General features: G+C 33.1%; 1 long non-coding RNA gene and 1 pseudogene across 1 annotated transcript in view; one reads left to right on the forward strand and one right to left on the reverse strand.

Moving 5' to 3' along the window:
* LOC125611507 overlaps positions 1–18,808 on the reverse strand; it is a 22,234-nt gene extending 3,426 nt beyond the window's left edge. The window contains exons 1-2 of the long non-coding RNA XR_007341669.1: positions 15,903–18,808; positions 6,536–13,421 (exon numbers count right to left, since the gene is read on the reverse strand). This is a non-coding gene — a long non-coding RNA (uncharacterized LOC125611507). The remainder of the gene's footprint in view (positions 1–6,535; positions 13,422–15,902) is intronic.
* Positions 15,174–15,688, forward strand: LOC125611506 (annotated as a pseudogene).
* Positions 18,809–19,015: the final 207 nt, after the last annotated feature.

Genomic DNA, 19,015 nt, shown 5'->3' on the forward strand with positions numbered 1-19,015 from the left:
GAATTAGGCTCTATTCCATTTCTGAAATTGGTAAATCCAATGGTTCCTAAACTTGGCTGCATATTAGAATCACCTTGGAAGCTTTTAAAAGTTCCTATGCCAAGGTCACACCCATTCCACTAAATCAATATCTTCTGGGGGAAGCCAGTGATCAATAGCTTTTAAAGATAGCAATGTGCAAAAAAGTTTGAGAACCAATTAATTAGATTATAGTCAAGAGATATCATTAGAAAGCCATTAAAGTCATTGGACATAAGATGATGATATCTTAGAATAGAGTGATCCTAATGAACAAAATAAAAAAGTATTAATATTCTAGATCATCAAAGCTAACTTACAGTGAAAAAAGTCAGAAAAATGGTAGGGTCTGCTGGAAGTAGGGTGGAGCACAAGCTAGGCACTGAAAAAAAAGCATAAGGAAAATTTCTGGGACAATGGAAAACACAATATTTTGATATGGATACAGGTTATGTGAAAATATTCATTTTTCAAAACTCACTAAATTGTACATTTAGAATTTGTACATTTCACTGCATGTAAAATTTGCCTGAAAAAAAAACTTGAAATAAGTATTGAGAACAAGTTATAAGCTTACTTTTATTTTTGCTATAAGTTTGCTGTTTACTTTGAATTGTACACCTAAGCAAATGAGAAACTATATTGAGAATAATGGGAGCAGGGTTTTTCTATCACTGGACAACAGAGTTACAAATACAGAAGAGAAACTGTTTGTAACTTGTGGTGTTAGATCAGAATTGAGGTTTTATCAAAATGAATTTGTAGTTACTGATAGGTAAGAGGATAAGTGGAAAGATAGAGAGAAAGACAAGTGGATAGATAGGATGGACAGATAAATGGATTTTTTAGATACCTAAATACCCCAAAATTTAGTACCTTAAAACAACAACCATTTCATCTTTGTATTAATTATGTCTCTTTGTTTTCTATATTTTCTGATATTTTGACATCTGAGGGCTTGTTGATACTGGAAAGAATGTTCTTCCTAGGGCTAGCCAATTCCTAGAGAAAGTAAAGGTCTCTTCTGCATGTGTGCCTTTCAAATGCAAGTCAATGACTCCAGAGTCCATACCCACAGCTACTTCCTTTGTCTAGTGATTAAACTCTGGGCCATAAGCCACCTGTACTAAATCATTCCAGGACAAGGTATCAGACAACAAGGGTAAGCCTTGTATCCCAGGGCCCACCAAAATTATTCAAACTAATCAATTCTATGCATACTAACCCTGCCTTGCCTTCCCCACAGAAACCACAATTAAGACTCTTAACCCATATGTCTCCTCACTCTCTGCCTCTTAATCAGCCCTGGTACTTTCCCACATGGCCCTGTGTGGCATGTTATACCTCCTTCTCTTGGGAACTGTGAATAATAAACTCTCTTTTCAATGGCATTCATTTCTGGATCTACTCACCTCACCATTCCTGAGTAATAGGCCTACAATAAAAACAAGAATAATAATAATAATCCAGTGGATTGCATAGGTCAATTGGTCAGTTTTTCTTTACCATGTGATGGTAGCTGAGCTGCAATCATCTGCAGACTCAATTGGGTTAGAAATTCACAATGGTTTACTCACATGGCTTCCAGTTGATGCTAGCTATAGGCTAGAGGTTCATCTAGGACTGCCAACCAGAGCATGTCTATGACATCTTCACCTCATACATTCATACATTCACCTCAGTGATGTCTCTATGACATTAAGGCAACCTAACTCACAGTTTAACCACCCTTACTTCTTTAGCTTTTTCTTTTCTTTTCTGACTTAACAAAGATCCCTGTTCTTTCATTCCCATTCCTTCAATGAGTTCACAGTATAATCCCAAATTATGCAAAAGGTTGCATTATTTTCTCTCTTATCCTCTCTCACCTCATACTATAGTTCCAAAACTCTAACAGACATCTTTACAGGGATACATTGCTAACACGTAGCCACCTTTCCCATGATCTAATAATTCTTCATAGTAACTCCATTACTTTTAATAACTTCATTAGCCTTTCAAAGTTGTGTATCCAGCTCTTATGGTGGAAATCACTAAACAGAGCAAGGTGAATATTCGTTGCATACTCTCAATGCAAAGGCTATTAAACTGAATATACAGATTTCAGGTGAGATTCAAGAAGGAGTTTTTAAAAATATATAAGAATTTATCATATATATATATATATTTTTTTTTAACTTGTTGATAGACCTTTATTTTATACGTGGTGCTGAGAATTTAACCCAGTGCCTCACACATGACAGGCAAGTGTGCTACCACTGAGCCAAAGCCCCACCCCCTTATCTGTCTTTTTTAACCTAAAAATAAGATTGAGAAGAAAAACTAGATAATTAAGTTTTGGTTACTCAAAGTCAATACAATGTAATAGTTTATATTACATCACCATTAGCTTTTATTCTGCAAATTTTATCTTTAGGCAAAGATCTTGTCTTATTTAATATCTCCCTAACAAGATAATGATTAATTCTTATTAGTGTCTTTTTGTATTTGGGAGAATTTTCCTCAAAACACCTATTCTAAATTTCCTTATGTTTTTCTTAATTTATCTCAAATTTTACTTAAAAAATATACTATAATAAAATAAAATGGCTATTACAAAAGCAATATTTCATGTAACAATTACATCATGCTCTACCCTTATTAAAATTCTGTAATATATAAAATAAAATTCGTGCATTGAAAGGTGAACAATATTAGACATCAGAAAAAAAGAATTAGTTACTGAAACGACAAAAGAACAACCTTATAAAAGTGATCTCACTATAAGGCAGTCCCATTGAACAGGCCCTATGAAAGCACATTATCATAAGATTTCACTTTAGTATTTTTGAGGGAGAAATTAAAATGCCACTCTGGAAAAATGAGCCAACCCATAATTAAATGCTTATTGTCAAACTCACTTTTGTTATCTATTTGATACTGACCAGTTTCTCCCACTGCACTGAATATCATGAAGCTGCCACCACCTGTTTCCTAGGCATTCTGTACTTTTGGAGTACAAACTGATTTCTCTATTAATCTGAGCAAAACTGTACTAAGAAATCTTTCATGAGAAAAATAAATATCATCTACTTTAAAAGCATACATACTATACCTACCAGTTTTAGAATACAGGTTACCACTACTACTTCCCTTCTTAAGGAAAATAATAGGTGATTATAGCTTTTTAATGAAGTTTATTTTACTAATATCTATGTCAACTAATAAGTCTTCATACCTATTGTCACAAAAAATTCCATCCCACCCCCCCACCAAAAAAAAAACAACAATGAAGTAGAATTACTATCGTGTTAGGGATTCCCTCATATAACTGAAGGGGAAAAAAGAAACTATTTTTGTTTCTTTTCATTTTTTGCAGTAATGGAGATTGAACCCAGGGACCCTGTACAACATCCTTAGCCCTGTTTGTTTGTTTTGTTTGTTTAGACAGGGTCTCACTAAATTGTGTGCTCTGGCCTTGAACTTAACATCTTCCTGCCTCAACCTCTTGAGCAACTAGTGTTCCAGGCATGTACCACCACATCTGTCAATATTCATTTTTCTTTAAGCAGATGAACAAAGAACTACTTAAATGATTCAAACTTTATACTTCCTAATATTAACAGATTCTTTAGAGAACAGATAGATGTGGTTATGAGGAGATCAAGTTTCACTAAGTAGAATCAAAAGGCTAAAATTTGGGACCAGGTGTGAGGGAGGCAAACTACACTGTACTAGGAATACAAATACTACAGTGAGATTCTGGTTTGAATCCTGGCTTTCCCACTTTCAAGCTGTGTAATCAACCTAAATCTGTTTATCAGTAAAATGATATACACTTCCTATATCAAGCTTATGATGATTTGAAATAATATGCAAGAAATAATCAGCACAGTATCCAGTAAACTGAAATCTAATAAACGGTAGCTGCTAGTAATAGTGGTGATAACATTAATTAGATACATGACCTTGAGAAGCTGCCTAACCATTCTATGTCTTAGGTTTTCACCAAAGAAGTATGATTCTAAATGACTAAGTCCCTTTCAGAACTAAAAACACAATCTATCATTCCCATGGTTAGAAATAAAGAAACATAAATTTAACTTCCTCAAACTATCTAGACCTTAGGTCTACTACCTATTAAATCAAAACAACAACAATTCCTTATTGTAAAGCATTTTTAGATTCACAAAGAATATCTGCATATACTATCTCATTTGAACCTCAAAAAACTCATATAATAGGTATTATTATCTTTAAGTTAATCTAATAATAAAAATGAACTTTAAAGAAGTCAAGTGGCTCAACAAAGTAAGTACAGAATAAATGTACCTCAACACAGTAAAGGTCATATTTGGAAAAGCCAATGGCTAACATCATACTCAATGGTGAAAGTTTTAAACTTTCTCCAATATCAGGAATAAAATACTCACTCTTGCCACTTCTACTAGATGTTCTAGCCAGTGCAATTAGGCAAGAAAAAGAAATAAAAGGCATCCAAATTAGAAAGGAAGATGTTAAATTATCTTTTTCCAGACAACATGACAACATGATCTTATTAGAACTAATAAACAAATTCAGTAAAGTTGTACAATACCAAAAAAAAAAAATCACAAGCATTCTCTATGCTAACAATGAACTATCAAAAAATTCAGGAAAATTAATCTACTAAAAAAATAAAACCCTTAGGAATAAATTTAACCAAAAAGGTAAAAGATTTAAAAAATAAAATAAGGGGTTAGGGATGGGGCTCAGTGGTAGAGGGCTTGCCCAGCATGCTTAAGGCCCTTGGTTGGGTCCCCAGGATGGCATTAATTAATTAGTTAGGGAGTTAATTAATTTTAAAAATAAGAAAAAGCCAAGGAATTTGGCTGGTTACAAAGCTAGTTATCAGAGATTTCATCTCCTGTTTGTTAGTACCAAAGCACACATTCCTTCCTAAACAAGGAATGCAAGCCTGCAAGACAAGGTATTAGTGTCCTACAGGAAAAAGGTCATACACTTTAGAGAAAAAAATAGAACTAAATTTCTACCTCAACTCCACCACTGCTTGCTGTGTTGCTTTGGGAAATCACTTAATCTCTATGGGTTATAACTTCTTTAATAATAAGAATAATTCACCAGTTATGCCACTAGAATTTATTCTGATATACTTATTATCTACTGATTTGACTTCAGAGTCCTAAGGAAACTACATAAGCATTGAAATTTCTGGTGGAACAGACAACAAAATCTGTTCCCCAATCCTACCACCTTGCTTCTTCCCTATTCACATATCCTCTTTACCTGGAAAAGAAGCATAAGAAAATTCTGTTTGTCCTTGTTCCTCTTCTCCCCTAACAAATGGACCTATATGTAAAAACCTGAGTCCAAAAGGACATCACTTTCACTACTTACATTTACAACGAAAGGTGGAAGGATGAATCTAGTTAATAATAGAACATATCCCCCTAAGTCCCACTAAGAAAACTGCCTTTTGCTATAAACCCCCAAATAAAGAAGCTTTTGTAAAGCTCTGTGTATATAAAGAGAGGGCACTTAACAACAATGCCATGTAATGATATAGACAAATACAAGTAATTTTATGTAGTAGATTAGTTTTTAAATGCCATTTTTGCAACTATTTGCAAGAGAGTTTAGTAATTTAAAGAGCATTTTCCTTATTACATCAAACACCCATAAGTTACCTTATAAATAAAACGTTAGCAAAAATTATAATCCTAATTTATATAACATCAAACTCACATGCTAACTTTGGCAATTTTCTCAGAGGCAAGTTAATTTTTAAACAATTTAAAACCATTCTTAAAAGTATTTTCCATTTCCTCCTAGAGCTCAAATTTGTTTTTAAAGGAACTATTTCAAATATGTTAACTGAAATTGCAAAAGGACAGCTGCTTGATACGATGGGGCATATTATTGCCTTGCAATATCAGATCACTCAACCTCACTCCTTTTCCCTTTTTTGGACTCTAGGTTGCCACTAAAGTGGCTATTTATTAGTAAGTAAATACAGTGATGGCCATATTATGCATACTGATATGCCCTAAGGTCCTGTTATTGGGAAATGAGAGTATTTGCCCGTACACACTTTATGTCTATGTTAATGTCTGCACTTGCTATAACTTTCCCTTAGTCCCAAAACACATTTCAAGATTTGCTAACTAGAAAACTCACACCAATACACTTTTTTGGTTGTTTATTTTAAATTATGAAAATTCTTTCATCTGTCATAAATCTTAGGAGACAAAAATTGAACAAACATCTTTTAAATAGGAAAAAAATTACTATGTTCAAAATACAACTTCATAGAAGAATATTTTTAAATTAACCTTAATTCATCTTACATATGCAATTTCATTTTACTGCGAGTGATGTCAACAATTTATACAAAATAATGGATTTAGATCATGTATATCAAAATATATTGGCTCAAAATAGTTTTTCACTATTTCTTTATGGTACTATATGTTTTTATTTTTCTAAAAACCAATCATCATAAAATAACAAGAGTAAAATTAGCATCATCTATAGTCACACTACTTTTTAAATCATCTGCCTTAAAAATCTTGAGATTCAAGCCCTAACCATATAGTTTCAATGAGAAAAGCCATAAAACTATGTTAAAAAAAAAAAACCTACTTTTTTTCCAGTCCTGGTTTCCCAGGATCATAAAACTCAAGACTGTCCTTCCCAAATTTATCTTGTCTCACTTGCTTCTTAACTGCTGGGTTATAAATACCTTTGTCTTCTATTAAAGACACATATTTTCTTCTGAAGACTCATTCCTGTAAGAACTATGTTCCAAATTCTGTGCCCACAATGCAATCACAATTCAAAATTTGATTTCTAAAAACCAGTTCTTAAGTGTGAAAAAAGATCTATAACAACTCTGCTAACATTAGTTTTTCTTTAAAACATTAGTTAAATTTTATCTAGCATTAATTCTAGTTGGAAGGTGCATATACCCAGAGTATCGACAAGGGTCAGACTTTATTTTCTACCATTGAACCTGCTATGCAAAAAAAGTATTCAATTCATTCGATGCAAACCTCCTTGCTAATATGCATATTGAAATTCTAACACATGGGATTTCAATACCTATTTACACTATACATATGTTTGGTCTCTACTTTTTCAAAAAATGGTAAATGTAGCTGAAATATTTAAAAGCCAACAACTACAAAAATGGTTATAAGCTTGCCTTGTATTAGAACCTCTTTTGTCTGTCAATCAACAATAAAGTATTATTCTACTATCACAAAAGGAAAACCTTTGGAGGCAGTAGAGGACTATGGGTTGTGCAAATGTGCAGTTGCTAAGAAGCAAATATGCCTCTCTTCTAATCAAATAGCCCAGCTCAGCAATGCCGCTGGCTTGGGGTAAGAAGCAAATTCCACCAGCTACAAACTTAGAAACAGTCTTGAATTATTTGTTGCTGACCGCTGGCTGAACCCTTCCTGATGAGCACCATCACCATTAGCCACTACTCAGTGTATTCCATCAACCAATGGCAATAGCAGCATGCTACAGCTCAGGCTACAAGAAATTGATCAAACAGGGTAATGAGACTATTTCTTCACGGAGGTTATTTTAAATGAATATAAATATTTTCTTTCTACATAATTTGCCACAGAAAGGTCACTGAACTCTCTGTGATTCCAAAGAAAAATGCTCTACTGTCCCCTTTACATATTTGAGTTAAGATAAAGCCAACAAACAATTCAGGGCATTTTTTGATATTAGGGGCAAATTCTAATGAGATGGCATTTAAGACAACAGATTAGCTGTGATATTTAAGCTTCACCTTAGGTTATATCTAAAAACTGATCATATGATGCTACTCTATAAATATGAAACTAATCATGATTTGCCAATTAAAAACATTTGTAACAGTGCATTTTTGCTTAAAGAAAGCACAATTAATCTCTAATGTAGGTGATTGTGAGAACATGAATCATATGTATGCCTTCTTAGTTCAAGTTATTAAAATTTGATATAATTGTTGTGAATTATTTAGTGAAGAATTCATTTTTCTATAGCCCACCTCCTCCTGCTAGACAGTGGAATAAAATGCATGCTAACTATTTCAGTTAGCACATGAATCATCTCACTGACATCTGATTTAGCTCTTCTTACAGTGACATTTATTGCTCATTTCCTTTACATACTTAAAACCTAAAAATTATAAACAACTGGATTTTAACATCACATCATAACCAAATGACAGTAATTTAACTGTATATTTTATCTAACATTCTGAAAATACTCTGAAAAGTCCAGTTTATGGTTAGTGGGCTTCTAATAGAGTAATATTAAAATACTACTTCTAATACAGTAGTACTAAAATAATCCCAGCTAAATCTCTGTTTAAGAACTTCAAATATCATTATGCCAGCCACAAAAAGAATTCAAAATAAATATTTTTAACATATCAGTATCCTGTCTTTATTATAAACTAACAGATAACATAGAATCTAATTGAGATGTTAAAATCAGGAGAAAACACTTTCATATATATGAATGAATGCCTCTAAAAACTTTCTTAAAGATATGTCTATCTTGTTCCACTAAATAAAAATGCAATCAAATACAAAAAAAATAAATATTTTTCAAAGTGATCTGCTTTCTATGCAGATTCTTTAAGAGCTTAAGAAATTATTTTTGTTTATGATCTTTTCTTAGAAACAAATGAGCAAATAAATTTTTGCCTTCATCAAAAACGTCTAGTTTACAATGTAAGATGGAAAAACTACTTAAGTTTGTAGAAATATATGTTTGGAAATTCTTTTTAATGACTAAAACTCAGATGAACTTTTCACAATTCTACTTTTAAACTGTTTATGATTGTTATTAGACATGACAGTAAAATCACCTCATCTACAAAATACAAGATTCACACAGGCAGCCATCTTTAAACATGGATAAAATACTGCTGGATGTTAGAAGGTTATCTGGTCATTGATAGAGATTTATAAATTTGCCGCAATTGGGACATGATGTCACTCATAACAGGATTTTAAATGAACATTTGAATGATTTTGTAAAAGGTATACAGGATTAAAATGAGACAGAAAACCTTCATGATTAACTTAAATTAATCTCTCTTGAAAAGGAGAACTCAATAGAAAACAATACAGGGAAAAGAAGCTCCAGGCTGACATACGACTTGTTTAGGTACATTCTATTTTTTGTTTGTTTTCACAATAAAATCATGCCATGCTCTCAGAAATAGCACAGGAAGATTCTCTAAATAATAATCAATAATTACTTGAAAGAAAATTAGGATCAAATAGCAAGAACATCCTATAAGCTGTCTAACAATATGACAAATTCAGTAGCAACCACAAAGAACCAATATAACTTCTGGTGCCAAGGAGCCAGATGGTACTGCTGGAAAAAATTAAGTCTACAGATTGGCAGCTCGACCCTGTGATTATTGCCCAAGGGAGGACAAAGTGGAAGAAGAGTGGGAGGTTCAGTATGATGAGGATAAATCAATTACCACCAACTCAGTACATCCTTCCTATGATACCCTAATAACAAATTCTAAATACCATGCCAGAGAATTTTTCACTGTTTAAATAGTCCCAACATTAGTTGGCAATGATAAAATAATGTGTAGTAAAAAGTAAAATATAATCTCAGTTTTTCGTCATAGACCTGGCAAAGTACATTGAAAATTGATTCAACTGCATATGATTTACATGCAATAAATACTAAAGCATTTTTGTGTAACTGTTGTGGAGGGGGAAAATGAATGTATCTTTTTTTTTTCTGTTTTTCCTTTTGCTTTGTAGTCAATAACAGCATCTGTTAAAACTGTATATTTTCCAAAAGGAAATTTATGACCAGATAATGGTTGCATATGATGGTTTCATAATTAAATAACTGACTTGCATACTTTATAAAAAATTCTTTGTTCATGTTTTTGTTCAGAAAAAAAAAATTTTTCATTTTGTGCCATCTAAGGAATGTTTAGGAAACAGCAACATCTCAAGACATGTTCAAAGTCAAATCATATGGTAAAGATAGCATACATGGTTAATTTGCACAATTGTGAGAAATTCAGTATCTGCGTTAGTCATGCTTTAAAAATGTAAGACGGCTATGCACTTAGCAGTAATCGCCAAAGCTTATGCTGAGGAAAATTATTTTTCTTTTATTACCACCTTCCTTTCTTTGGCATATTATCACTTATGATATACTTTCTTTGGCATATTATCACTTATAAAAACAGCTGTTCTGCATTATTCTAGCTTTAGTAGGTCAGACACTAGAATAAAAAAATTTAAATATAAAGATATTAAGGAAAAAATTGTATTGTTGATTTTTAAATCCTAAGAATATATAATTTTACAATGTAAATGTGTACAGATGCACTTAATATATTAGCAATTACATTGATGGATGGCCTTTGGAGTTTGTCTAAAACACCGATTAGTGACATATCAATTAGATTTCAACAAATATACTTGATATGGCAAAAAAGTTTACTGCTGAATTAGTTTTTAAGTATAAGATCAAGGACTGAATTTATAAAGCTTCTAGAAATTTTATTAGTCAAATCTCAGGTACACAGTAATTTGATAACGTTAACTGAAACCTTTCTGCTATATTTTCTAGCATGTTACAGAGGATAGGGAACACCCTGCTAACCTGAGTTGCTGAAGCTGTATCTAAATCTCTATTGTGGGCACTGATAGCCACATCGATAGAAAAATTAATCTGAGAAGATGTACTTTACCCAAACCACACCTAAGTCATCTTTCCTTATCTAACAAAAATTGTGTATGTGTTCAAATAGCTTGACTGAAAGCTTATAAAATGCAAAATTAACATCAGTGTTTGAACTCCTTAGGACACATTCCTCCACCATAATTTTGCACTAAATAGCTGTTCAACCTTCATATTTCTATACTAAATAATAAGCTAACAATGCTTTTATCATCTCAGAGGAATATAATTAATTTACAGAATTATCATACAGGTCCATAGGTTTCTAACCATAAAAATACATTAAAATATATTTTAAAAATATATTTTAAAATAAAAATTAGATAAAATAAAAAGAGTAGAGGATTTAAATAATGTCAATAGAGGAGAAATAGTTTGTGACAATAAGACACCCTATTAATAAAGTTTAAGATTAGCAAAACAAAGCAAGAAAAGATATATCAGGGAACAATTTTAAAATAAAGCATCTATTACTATATAAACCCCAAATATTGTCCATGTAAAGAAAAATGCTTATCTCTCATTCATTTTTACCATACAAAGGAAAACTTTGAAGACATCAGTATTAGACAACCAAAAAATGCAGCCATTCTGAATTTCAGGATAATTCACATTTTTATCTCATTATCACTTTTCTAACAAATTATCCAGTTAATGGCTCTCAAGTTCACTTTGATAAAATTCACTTGTTATTATTTTATTACTTTCCTATCGTCTGACAGAAACAGGAAGATAAATACAACTCATCCAAATAAAAAGATCACTGAAATTTAACATAGGCCATGACACATATGAATCACCACATGAAAGTTAGGTTACAGTAAAAAACTGAATATTCAATTACAAAAAAGAATCCTAGTGTTATCAACTCATCTTTTACCTACTTACAGTATACAGTGTAATATGTAAGTAGCTATGATATGATTAAATGCAATATTGTTCAACATAACTTAAATTACCTATGTTCAAATATCTTGCGACATCATAATAGGCAAGAGCTAATATTGGGTATATCCTATGTGCCAGGACCTTCCTTATCTTTACTACAATCTTATGAGATATTATACTTGTTCCTATTTTTATAAATTAAGAAACTAAGGCTTAGAGAGAAAATAATTTTTCCAAAGTCACAATGTCAAACCAGGATTAAACCAAGGTATTTATGATATAGTTATCTATGCACTTAACCACAACTGTACAAGTTACCCTTGAGCTGATGAAATATAAATTTTATCTTCTTTAAAGTCCTTACATGCAGATACTAGAATTATATTTGGTTTCCCTTGAATACCGCTTATTATTATTTAAGCTGCTAGGACAAGGCATAGTAACATAACATGATGCCTGAATTACAAAGAAGAAAATAATTAGACAATAAAAAACAATGAGAAAGGAAAAGGCTGATCATACCGGCATTCAAATGAATGCCAAAGAAACTACCAAGATAAAGTGTATCCTGTGGCTATATAATCATACTAAGTGAAAGTAATTAATGGCTTCTAAAATTCTGTAACTTTGGATCATATGTTTAGAAACAAAAGTGACAATTCTCCTGATTTACCTGTGAGGAAAGTTGGGGCAGATGTCTCCACTCTGAACATCCTAATCCATCTCCTTCTACATTCTCTGGCAAGTCTTATCTTTTTCATGACATTCAACATGTTTAGGCAAATAAATCAGTGATTCTCCATATCTCTATTCCATATCTCAGGCTCCCTCTCAAACAGCTTTGACTAATTTTCTCAACACTCCTTCAAGTTCAACAGCCTTGATCTTTCTTATCCACTTTCCCATTTTCTTTAAAGATGCTATCACTTCCTTGAGAAAAGAATCTAAGAATCAGGATTCAGCCCAGACACAATCTACCATTGGTTTTCCTCCATTTTTCCTCTAGGTACTTACTCTCCCTTGTCTCTACCCACAGAATAGCCAATCATTATATATTACATGTAACTATAATAGCCAAGAGCTAATACTGGTCATGTCCTATGTGCCAGGACTTATCCTTGATCAATGAATTTCCCCCTGAGGCCTTCTCAAGCCTGTACTCACCAGATGTACACTAAGTCCTATCTTTTCTCTTTCTTCTCTACTTCCAGCTCCTCTTCCATGACAAACCCTTCTCTCTGCCTTCTTAATCTGATAAATATTTTCTTGTATGCCCTACATTCCTTATATAAGATGGTTACTTTACCCATTATCTCTTTTGTTAAGTAGGACAACTGATGAGCCAAAGTAGTAAATTTAAGAGACTTAGTCCTCAACAATCCATTTGTCTTTTTGTTAGGATAGAACTAGAATTATTTTCTGCCGAAAATTTAGCCTGCCTCTAATCCAAATCTTTTAGCCCATTTTCACATACGGGTTTTTTGGTCTTAAATGTAGGCACAAATATTTGCCAAGCCTCTCATCTTAGGAGAATATCAACCGTACTTCCAATTCTGCTGGCTAAACACATGTATGACCTAGTAGGTACTAACACAAAAGTACACTCCAAGCAGTAGTCAGGGAATATATCCTAAATTTCTCTGCTTTCAAGTATTAGTACAAAAAATAAAATATTTGAACATAGCTAAAGTACACATACCTTGGTTATTTTTCTAATTCAGTGACCAAAAGAGTAGAAGAAGATGAGGACTGGGAGGTAACAGAGTAGTATGGAATACAAATTGGAAAAAGATGGTGATCTAAAGAGAAAGACAAATACAATGCAAACTCAGTATTGCCAGTTCATTCAATTCCCTCCACCAAAAAAAGAAAAAAAGCAAGATTCTGAATTTTTCTTGGTTGGCACAAATTTCTAAAACACAAATACTAATTTAACCAAAATATATCATCTATAGGCCAAATTTGAAACTTGGCCTACCAGTTTGAGACCTCTGCTCTAGATATTTCATATGCTGTCTTAATTTTAAACCAAACTATTAGAGAATTGTGTATGTAGGCCAGAGGTTGGCAAATCCTTACAGCAAAGGGTCAGATAGAAAATACTCTAGAGATTTTGTGGGACACAGGATCTCTGTCACAACTAGAGTCAAACTTCATGTATTAACCACAGGAATACCTTCTGAGAATTATATTGTTAAGCAATTTCATTGTTGTGCAAATATGATAGGTATCCTTACACCAACTAAGACATTTATATCATTAGGCCCTATCTTATACATGGTCTATCATTTACAAAACCTCTCTATGTGCCGCATGACTATACTTAGTGCTGCTGCTGTAAAATGAAAGCAGTCATAAACTCTAAACAAGTGGATGTGGTTGTGTTTCATTCCAAACATTACTATAAAAATAGCAGCAGGCCAGATTTGCTCCAAAAATCATAGATGGCCAACTCCTGATCTAGACTGTTATTTTGCCCCACATAAATTGATGTGTCCTAAACTGTGTTTTGGTGTACACTATATAACTACATTAACAAATTTTTTTAAGAAAAAACTCCAAAGCAATATTGAATATACTTTTTAAGAGTTTATTTACTACGAAATCTCCAAGACATCCTTTTCTTAGTCTCCTTGAAAGAAATTTCACTGGATCCCAGTATTAGTTGTATATCTCTTGAGTATCTGATTTACTTTTATATCAAGAATGCTATAAAGGCTGGGGTTATAGCTCAGTGGTAGAACAGTTCCCTCACATGTATGAGGCACTGGGTTCGATCCTCAGCACCACATAAAAAATAAAAAAATAAAGATATTGTGTCCATGTACAACTTAAAAAATATTTTTAAAAAAGAATGCTATAAATCCTTTACCTGCTCATTTTCTCCCTCTTTGCATTGGCTGATAAAAATATGTATGTTCCCCAGCAAAAGCTAGAGTACTCATTACATTCATTTGAGATACAAATATTAATTCTAGCTTCACTCTAGTTTTTTATCTATCCTCATTCTCTCTGCCCTTGTGTTCCTAACTCATTTCTTAACTTTGATATAATATATGTATCTTTGTGAACTGCTTTGATTGTTTTTTTAATTTTTTTTAGTTGTAGATGGACCCAATATCTTTATTTTTTTTATTTATTCATTTCTATGTGGTGCTGAAGATCGAACCCTGGGGCTCATGCATGCGAGGCAAGCACTCTACCACTGAGCTACAACCCCAGCCCCTTGACTGATTTTTATAAAACCATACAAATTCAAAAAATAATAATAATAAACAGGTCTGTTCAGGACAAGTTAAATTCAAATAATCTAAAAGTCTAACTTTTATTTATCTCTAATCTATACATTTTGTGCTTTTTTATATCAGTGCCAAAAAGTAAAAGTGATGGGTGTGTTTTAATCAATTTAATCTTTTCCACTCATACACTTGCTAAGAAGAGCAAGAAATGGATAGCCAAGTAGCAAACAATTTAAATAAGGAAAAAAAAAAACTTTGACTCACTTGAAAAACAGACCTTAAGAAAGGTTCAAGATAGCCACCTCAGGGACAATGGTGAATGATACAGCAGGAAAAGAGAAGCCTACAGAGCCACAGTGGGCTGGGGCCACCAAAAGACTTGAAGAAGCTAAGACTGTTTGTTCCAGTAATGAAGGGGAAAGTGCCAGATGCAGCTCTGAGAAGTGATCGGCTGAAGAAACAGCAGCAGACCTCCCAAGAAAGCCTACAGAGATCTCCAAGTTTGGATTTGCCACAAGTAGTCATATAACAAAGAAAGCATCAGTCATATCTATCAAACTTTGATTGGGTAAGCCTAAGGAAACTTTCCCAACTCTTGCTCCAAAACCCTCTCAGTAGCAGCAGCTTTCAATGAAGGTAAAGATAGTGAAGTAGAGGAAATACCTCCAGAAGCAAAGAGGAGGATGAAGAATACTCTAAGTAACATACCAAGATCAAACAGACCAACCTCCTTCAATAAGGGAAAGCAAAGGTTTCCTGATAAACAGAAGGAATAGAAGTATGATATCAAATCTCATCTTGGAAATAACCATGACCAAGACAATTAAATGGTATGTTTTGAAGTTGGGGTGTGGGGTGGGTCTAAAAAGGAATAGTTTCCCTTCCTAAAAACATGATATAAAACTATATTTGGAGCTGTTTTTGTTTATTTTGTTTTGTTTTTTACATTTTCTTTTCTTTTTTAAGATTAAAGTGGTACACTAATAAATTAGAATTTAAAACTAAAAAAATAAAAAACCATAGGCCAGGGATGTGACTCACAGGTAGAGGACCTACTTCATGTGCTGGAGGCCCTGAGTTGAATTCTCAGCACTGCAAAAAAAATAAATAAGTAAAATTAACCAGTCTAGAGAGTTAGCTCTAACTTTTTTCCCTCCAGCTCTTCTCTCTACGAATCAATTCAAATTTTAACATGCTAAATAATGGTTTCAACTCACTGCTTTAAAGTAATTACTCTCATCTAATGAAATACCCACTGCTGACCATATACCTAAGACTACGATCTATCTCAGTCATTCCTTTTTCCCTTCTCTTTTTACAGGCTTTACGGCATATAAGTTTAGTCATACTTTCATTTAGCCTAGTGTGTAGTGGACATCTGTATTTGCCTGCTCTGAACTGCTTCCTCTCAGAATTTTGGAGGATGGCACCACCAACAAGCTGCATGTGGTTCAGCAGCAGCAGCTTTTGCTAACCACCCACTACACATTCCTTTTTGGACAATGACCAAGTCCTGACCAACTGGAGCATCTCTCTCACATACACAGAGGAGGTGGAGCAGCTACACATAGAAAGCAAGATGTGAATGAGAAAACTCAAGGTAGCTGGAGGACCTACCTGGATCTAGGTAGGCATGAAGCAAGATGCCAACTATCCTCTCACAGGCCAACTCATAAACCCCCCTTTCTTTGCCTAAATTAGTCTGAGCTCAGTTCCTTTTTCCCCCCCATTAAGAGTCTTAACCAATGTATCCCTTCACCAGGTTGCACAAATCTAAAATGCTATTACATCTTTGTTTCATGTCAAGAACCTTCTTAATTCTCCCCAATGTGCCTCAAATACCATCCTATTAGCAGGTCTTCTTCATTCCAATCATAATTATCATCTTCTTTCTCCTTCTGTATTTCTTATAGGAGTTACTATACCAGTCTGCCTTAAATTAGGGTTGATATTTCTATCTCATTTTCCTCTATTAATCCATATGGTCATGAGAGGCAGTGACCTAGCTTATTAATCATTTTATCGCCCCCAGTCTAATAGAACTAACAGTAAAATCGTTAAATTAAACTTTGATTCCATTTAGCACTTTGCCTAAAACAAACAACACTGTTACCCCTTCTTACTATTTATATTTTATTTTATTTATATTTATATCAATTCCTCACCTTCTGTAAGACACATTTTCTTTTAGCAAAGAAATCCTATTCTAAGCCTATTAGAAGTTTACAGCATACATATATTCCAGGATATTAATAAGCCCTATTCAATGAAAGAAATATATGTGTATTCCTTTTCTCCATAGTACTATTATTTTTGTTTATCTCTTTCAGTGTTAAAAAAAAGTGATCAGCAGGTTCAAAATAAACCAGTTCTATAAATTGTATTAAAAAGTAAGAAGGAGCTTCTGGAGACATTTACACAAAATAACCCAAAGTCACACCTCTGAGATGACATTACTTCTGACAGAGTCTATGTAGTTCTTCTCAAGTCAAGAAAAAGAACCAGATGACATTCAAATTACACTACCCTTTTCTCTAGATACTCCAAGTAAAAAGCTTTGAGACACCCATTGCTTGACTTTCACATGAAAAGACACATTATCTCATAGGACATTGGAATCTGAAAGTACACTTTATAAAAAAAATGTGGGACTATCCCTAAATTTTCTCCATAGAAAATATAAACCTAATATTCCAATTAAAACATGGTTATCAATATGGAGGAAGGCACAAAGAAAGATATAGGGGCAGGGGACAAAAAGAAAGAAAAGAAAATGGCCCAGGAAGTATAAGTTATAGTTCTGAGATTCCTGTAATAATTCTCTTGATCGTAAATCAATACTCCTATCTGTGACTAAAGGACCACCACACCCTGCCCCAAGATATTACAAATCAATATTTTTGTAAAAATGAACAACAAAACATAAAAAGCAATAAACATAGATTGCTAGGAAGAAATGGCTATGTACTTGGATAAAGCAGAAATGTCAAATTGTTATCAATATTCCTTAGAGCTTATTCTTAATTTCTGTACTTAAGATTGTCACATGTAGACCAGTAACACATAGATCACAGATCAACAGATCACAGATTAGACTCAGTCTTCAGACCACACTTTGAACAGTAGTGATTAGATAATTCACATGACATTTTTGGTGTCTCAGTCTTAGTTCCCTTATCTGACAAAAGCACTCAGTTTGATGACTGACATGGGGTGGGTGTTCTTACAAGGGAGAAGAGACAAATGCAAAGAAACTGTCCTTTTGAACACTAAAGACAGTAACAATTTTTCCAAGACCACAATTCCAGCACCCCTCGGATCCCATCATCATAAATTATGTACTGACAAAGCCTCACCCAGAAGAGCCAGAATGTTACTGATAATCTAGACTATGTGTTCTCAGAAATAATTTGTTAAACTAACTTGAAAGAGCCATGTGATTATGTTTATATTTGCAATGCAGCAAACATTATTGCATTTATATGTCAAAGGCATATTGCTAGAAATAAGGGTAGTGGTATCATATGCCACAAAAAAAAAACAAAAATTCTTTTTTAAAATTATATTAAGACTACAGAATTTTAGAGTTCACTGAGATGAAAAGGCTCAACAAGAAAATTACCTTTTGTGATCTGCACAACTTTAAAATATGTACTAAAAAAGAACAATAACATTTAAGGTAGACTACAATTTGTCCCTATTTTAATTAGCATAGTAATCTTATAATTTTTTAGAGTAAAAGAACTCAGTTATCCTCAAATTAAGAAGACCTTAAGAAAAAGACAGTACAGAAGGAATTATCAGTGAGACAAAGCCTTCTTACACATAACACCAAAAGCACAAATGACAAAACACATAAATTTAGCTTCATCAAAATTTTTAAATATTGCCAGGCACAGTGGCACACACCTGTAATCCCAGCAACCTGGGAGGCCCAGGCAGGAGGATTGCAAGTTCAAAGACAGCCTCAGCAACTTAGTGAGGACCTATGCAACTCAGCAAGACCTTGTCTCAAAATAAAACATAAAATGGGCTGGATATGTGGCTCCATGGTAAAGTGCCCCTGGGTTAAATCCCCAGTACCAAAAATAAAAATAAAAATAAAATAAATTATATATATATATATATATATATATATATATATATATATATAT

Source organism: Marmota marmota, unplaced genomic scaffold (genome assembly GCF_001458135.2).
Source record: "Marmota marmota marmota unplaced genomic scaffold, marMar, whole genome shotgun sequence".
Lineage (NCBI taxonomy): Eukaryota > Metazoa > Chordata > Mammalia > Rodentia > Sciuridae > Marmota > Marmota marmota.